The 6581-nt window shown below is 42.6% G+C and overlaps 1 pseudogene; it reads right to left on the bottom strand.

Annotated features, from left to right (window-relative positions):
- Positions 1-896: 896 nt before the first annotated feature.
- On the bottom strand, positions 897-4197 carry LOC132496404 (protein ILRUN-like; annotated as a pseudogene).
- Positions 4198-6581: the final 2384 nt, after the last annotated feature.

Here is a 6581-nt window from a genome sequence, read left to right as displayed (position 1 = left end):
TTCTGCTTTCTCCAAAAGCATTTCCAATCAAATAAGATAAATTGGTATTTCAAGTACCAAATAATTTTGGCCAGAGAGATTATACATTTTAAAAACTTTTTTTTGTCTTTCTTAGCTCTCAGAATCAGGGCTTTATTCAACCAACCAAAACCAACAACCAGGAACCATCATCACCTTAGCAGAGCATGGAAGTCTCTGTTTAATCAGCAAGCATGGAAAGAAACAGATGAAGAAATCAAACACCTAGAAGTCTGTCTTAGAACAGTCAGAATATTTAAAATGATGATTAACTCAACAATTCTCTCACTTATTCCTCACACATGAAAAGTCAAAATATCACTTGGGCCACTCCAGGTTTTGAGTGAGGACGTGGATGGGCCGTAAGAGACTGGAAAAATATCGACAAGACACACAAACAGGGTAAATAAACTTGAAACTCATACAAACAAGGTAAATAAACTGGAAGCTCAACAACATTTAGGATAAATAATTGAGCTTGTCTTTTTCCTCAGGAAAAACACCCCACCCAAAACCAAAAAAAACCACAGCAGGAACGAATTCCAAAGCTGTGTTGCTGCTCCACACTTAGTATGCATTTACACTGGAAGAATGACGTGATATTTTGACTTTTTTTTGTTGTTGTTAATGCTAAAGGTAAAGAAGTTGGTTCTTTCAACACCCCAACCAGAGCAGAGAGACGGCAGTAAATTACAAACATGGATGGAGTAATATCCACAGGACATGGACGTGGCGGGGGGGCGGGTAGGTATCTGTGCTGTTGCATTAGCAGGAGAGCTAAGCAGTCTTAAAGAACATTCTAGGCTTCTAGGTTTGCCATGAAGGGGTATCACAAATCCCAAGGCCCACCACCTGCCCTTTCTCCTCGGGCACCTACCTTACGGACAAGCTGCGTGACGGCTGGGGGACAGATTCACAGAGTTCTGTGAGGGTCTACTCCCATCTTGCTCGCTGTGGTGAGGAACAGGAGCCCATGTGTTTTTGCTGATGGAGTCAAACCGGAATCCCCAGGGTCTTTTAAATTGTTTCACCTGATTGTCGGTTCTTTTTTTTTTTTTTTTTGCGGTACGCGGGCCTCTCACTGTTGTGGCCTCTCCCGTTGCGGAGCACAGGCTCCGGACGCACAGGCTCAGCGGCCATGGCTCACGGGCCCAGCCGCCCCACGGCATGTGGGATCCTCCCGGACCGGGGCACGAACCCGTCTCCCCTGCATCGGCAGGCGGACTCTCAACCACTGCGCCGCCAGGGAAGCCCGACTGTCGGTTCTTTTAGGGAGAGGCAAAGGGGTTGAAGTTTCCTTCTACCTTGCGATGTGGCTGTGTGTCGCACTCCGTTTCAAAAGATGACAGCTGCTGCGTTACTCCTAAAAGTCCACCCACCTCCACACCGAGAAGGGCCCCGAAGGCATCTCCATGGTAGAGTCCTGTGGCCGCGCATATCCGCCGCTGTCCTGCTCAGATACATTCCTGCTCTGCCCGGGCTGCACACCTGGACACTAACATCTTTAATCTCTTGGGGATCTAGCGATCTCACCATCACCACGTGCACAAGTCCAAATTGGTCTCCTCTGACGTATTTAAAACAAACCCTTGGAGGCCAGGCCTCTGCCCCAGAATTCTGCATCCACCATGTTTTTATAAACTGAGTATCAAAAGGTATCGACTCCCCTTCTCCTATGGTGACATCTTCCACAAAGGACATAGAGGGCACACTGATGTTTGGCCTCTCGAAGTCATAATAGGCGCCAATTGCTGCTTGTAGGTTCCAGCTGGTCATGGGCAGGAAAAAGCATAGCCAGCCGGGTTGAGCTGGAAGCCAAGCAACTGGTGGAACCCAGAGATGAGCACGTCCTCGTCAGTGGTGCAGGCAGGTGAACTCCTGCATCAGCTCGGGGTGCAGGTCCATGTCCTCCACGTGTGGGGCCGGACACTCGCTTCCCTGCATCCTCACAACCGAGCTGTCGCTGTGTCCGGAGACTGGGAGAAGCTGCTGGCAGGCGCCGAGACCCTGCTCGTCTGAAGTAGGCCCCGGCGTCTCGCTGCCTTATGCGGGTAAACACGCAGCCACGCCCTCACGCACTCTCGTGCTTTCCCCCCCCTCCCATCCCCAGTCTCCCACCCTCCCAGCTCCACCGCCTCCGCTGACTCCGCCTCCCCCCGCGCCACGCCACAGGTAGCAGATAAGTGAGAGCGTTCAAACAAATAAATGTCGATACGCGGAACATGTAAATCCAAGAATCCAAATGAAACATCAAAACTACAAATAGATATGCAGAGAGAACATCTCAGGTTAAATAATACAAATACCATGTATAAACTGCAAAACTCGAGAGGCCTGATAAGGCAATCCTATACAGAGGTGTTAATGATTTGTGAATTACAAACAGGGACAATGCGGAGGGTTCTGTGAAGGGCCTTCCAGTTAAGCTCACCTGAAATCCTTTTGGGAAATTGGCAGAAGCAAGTAATGAATAAATAAAATTTAAATACTCAGTTAAGCTAATCAGGTCAACAGAGAAGCCAGAAACTAAAGCAAACTCCAGCAACTGGCAAAATGATGTACAAAAAAGGCAGAAAAGGCTACAGTCTGTCTTATTTGGAGACCACATGCCCCAGTATTATAAAGTGCCCTCATTATATCACCAGCACCTGGGGATCCTTGTTCAAAGGAGGCTGCAAATGTGAAACATATCTTCTTAAAACTAAAATGTTTGATGGGGCATCTCAATCTTTTTTGACTAATTACTGTTTCCAGGAGTTTCCCTGATAATTCCGTTGAGCTATAATTAGAACAGATCAATTTACAGGAAGATGATAGAAGTTTCTTGACCTGCTGATTGGGTTAGGCTTAAGAGTGTCAGCCCTTGGAGGATTTTTTTTTTCCACTTGGCTTTCCATTATTAACCAGAAAACAATGTAAATTCATAATCTCTTGGCAAAAATTCCCATTTCCAACAACTCTCACACAACTCTCAAGCAAACTTTAAGTTTCAGAACTTTGTGTTCTAATCTACAGAAAACTGAATATTGTTTGTGGTTCAGTTCGTTGAGTATTCTGTTAATGAAGCCATAGTTATGACTTCAATCTCCATTTTAGAGAGTTTGCTTTTCCTTTTCTTCCCCTTGGAAATCTGACTTGAATACCATATACTTTTTTTTTCCCCCACAAGTGGGCAAGAGAATGAAATAGAGCAAAGAATCACTATAAAACCAAATTTAAAATGCCGATAGTGGGCCATTACTTATAATGGAGCCAACACATCCTCAGTAAAATGTTCAGATACTACCAGGCATTCTACTGGTCTGTTCCACATGGCACACCCCCTCCTTTTCCCCCATCACCACCTTGTCTCCTAGCTACTCCCTCTGGGATATGCCCATCATGCACTTCTCATCTCAGCAATCTCATTCCCTCTGCAGTGACGGCACTGTTTATCTGTTTGAAAATCATTGGCATAGACATTAATGTTGACAACATCCGATATTCACTGCAATTGCTTCTAACACCATCATGGGTAACTAAAGAGTAAATGATCCTAACATATAAAAGGTCTCCTAATTGGAGAAAAGAAAACACCAAAATTTCTACAGGGCCGTCATTGTCACTATTCAGTCATTATCACAATTTTTGTTTACATTTCTTCATTTACTTGTCTGAATATAGAAGAAGCAGCTGATGCTAACAATAAAAATCTTTGGAGCGAAGCTATGGCCTTTTACTGGAGAAGTTAAAAGCAGGCAGGTAGTAGTTGACCCCAGTTTCCTTTTGGTTGGGAGAATTAAGTACATCCGTCTACATGCTCATTCTCTTATGCCTCCAGTCTCAAACAATTAGCAAATCCTTTTAATTCTAACTTAAGTTAAAGTTAAGTACAAAATAGAGACCAGACTTGAAAATTCCCTAAACAGACAAAATCAATTAGGCCACATAAGCAAAACTTAATTTAGCTTAAAACAAACAAAACAAACAAAACTTCGGTGACTTCTTGCAAATGCCTCTGAAAATCATAAATGAAACTTAAGCTGTTCCCCCAAATTGGCAAGTGGTGTCCACTTTTAAACAATCCGCTATCACTAGGGAAGCTCTAATGCTATAACCCATCATTGTACAGAATAAGCAGCCTCTACTTTTTCACTGTATAAGCTCTCCTATAGCAATACCTCTGAGCCTCATTCCCATGTTGGTTTGAGAGCTCCCAGTTCACAAACTGTTATATGTACACAATAAACTCTTGCTAATTACTATTTTAGTGATCTGGTAGTTTTAGTCTTGCTATTTCTGGATGTTGGACACTAATAAATGCATTCAATAATTGACTACTTCATGTCACCTCTGCCAGAGAATGATTTCACTTTGATTTTGCCAGTATCTTCAATAATCCACTTGCCTTTACCATCTACTCTGTACAGCACAGCAATAACGATCCTTTTAAAATGTTAATTTATGTTCAGAATTCTCTAATTGTTTCTCAACTCTCTCAGGGTAAAAGCTCAAGTGTAAATATGGCCTTAAGGACTTCTGTGCTCTTTCCCAGTAATCTCCCAACTATTTGAATTTCTCTCTACCTCACTCCCCTCATGCACTCAGCTTCTTTCCAGGATGCATCCTACCGGTTCTAGGCATAGGGACATTTGTCTTCATGGGCCCCTTCCTACGTAAAAAAAATTAAAAATTATATTTTATGACTTTAAAAAGAGGAATATAATCCAGGCTGGATTTATAGTTATATGTTCTTTTTTTTAATTTATTTTTTATTGAAGTATAGTTGAATTACAATGTAGTGTTAATTACTGCTGTACAGCAAAGTGACTCAGTTATACATATACACATTCTTTTTCATATTCTTTTCCATTGTGGTTTATCACAAGATATTGACTATAGTTCCATGTGCTAAACAGTAGGACCTTGTTATTTATCCGTTCTTTATATACTGGTTTGCATCTGCTAATCCCAAACTCCCAGTCCAGCCCTCTCCCACCCCCCCCATTGTTATATGTTCTCTATCAGTACATTCACTTTTTCTGATTTTAGAAGAAATTAAATAGTATAAATTTTATGGGTCCCTAAAAAATATCGTGGGCTCTCCACACTCTGCCTACAGTGCCTAGTGGCCAGGAGGGCCCTGCTCCTATGCTTTCTGAGGAATTAACTTCATACTTGTTAAGGAATATCTGGAATGTGATTTCTTCAAATAGCCCAGGTGTGTTGGAAGGAATACTTTTATAACTTAAATGGGATTTTAGGAAGGTCTGTCAGGTAGGATCATGGAATAACACCATGTGAGTGAAAGAGATTTTTTATACCCATAGGTCCTGGAAGGGGAGACACATGCAGGGGGCCATATGGTGGGAGTTGCAAGGAGCCAAGAGAGAATGAGGACCCGTGGGCAGGTGCCTTTATTGGGGGGCAGGGTGGAATATATTAATACAAGGAAAAGGCTTGAGGGGATTTCATGGGTGCCTGTGAATATCATGACGTCACAGTCAGGCAGGGTGAGAAGGGGAACTTGTGGCAGGATCAGCCTTACCACAGTGCTGCACCTGGTTACCTGGGCAGGGTGCTCACAGAAAGTTCATTGGGATATTGAAGCATCAGGAAATATGAAGTTTTAAAACTTTATAATACATGAGATGAGCTTCCACCGGTGTCTTCTCCCAAAGGTCTTCCTTCTCCTCACTATAAAAAGGGTTCCAAATTCCAGCCTTCCTTATCCTCCTCACTTGTCTTTTTTTCTGCATTGCATTTTTTAAGATCCAATATATTTTATTCACTTGTTTATTTTGTTAACTGGTTATCTCCTCCAACGAGAATGAGTACTATATGAGGAAAGGAATGTTGTGTGTTTTGTGCATTGCCTTTCTTCAAGCTCCTAGAAGTGTAGCCTGAAATAAGCCTAGCCTGTAATAGATATTCAAAAAATAAATCTGGGGCTTCCCTGGTGGCGCAGTGGTTGAGAGTCCGCCTGCCGATGCAGGGGACACGGGTTTGTGCCTTGGTCCGGGAAGATCCCACATGCCGCGGAGCGGTTGGGCCCGTGAGCCATGGCTGCTGAGCCTGCGCGTCCAGAGCCTGTGCTCCGCAACGGGAGAGGCCACAACTGTGAGAGGCCTGCATACCGCAAAATAAATAAACAAACAAACAAACAAATAAATAATCTGCTAAAATTGTATGCAACTGGAAAGAGTAAGGTAGTTTCTTACAAAACCAAACAATTGCTTATCATACTACCTAGGAGTTGCACTTAGGCATTTTTGCAGACAAAATTGTTTTCATAATTTTATTTATGCTAGTATATAGAGAAACAATTGGTTTTTTAATACATTGATATTTATCCTGCAACTTTGCTGAACTCATATATAACATCTAATAGATATGTACGGATTTTTAAGGAGTTTCTATATATGAGATCATATCTAGATCTCACTGCATTTCTGTAACAGTTTTGCTTCTTCCTTTCCAATCTGGACCATTTTAATTTTTATTTTTCTTGTCTAATTGCCCTGCCTAGAAAATCCAGTTGTGTATTGAAGTGACAAGAGAGCACATTTTTATCCCATTCCTGA

Source organism: Mesoplodon densirostris, chromosome 9, assembly GCF_025265405.1.
Source record: "Mesoplodon densirostris isolate mMesDen1 chromosome 9, mMesDen1 primary haplotype, whole genome shotgun sequence".
NCBI lineage: Eukaryota > Metazoa > Chordata > Mammalia > Artiodactyla > Ziphiidae > Mesoplodon > Mesoplodon densirostris.
Note: the sequence above shows the minus strand (reverse complement) of the source record. Positions and strands in the feature narration are given on the sequence as shown.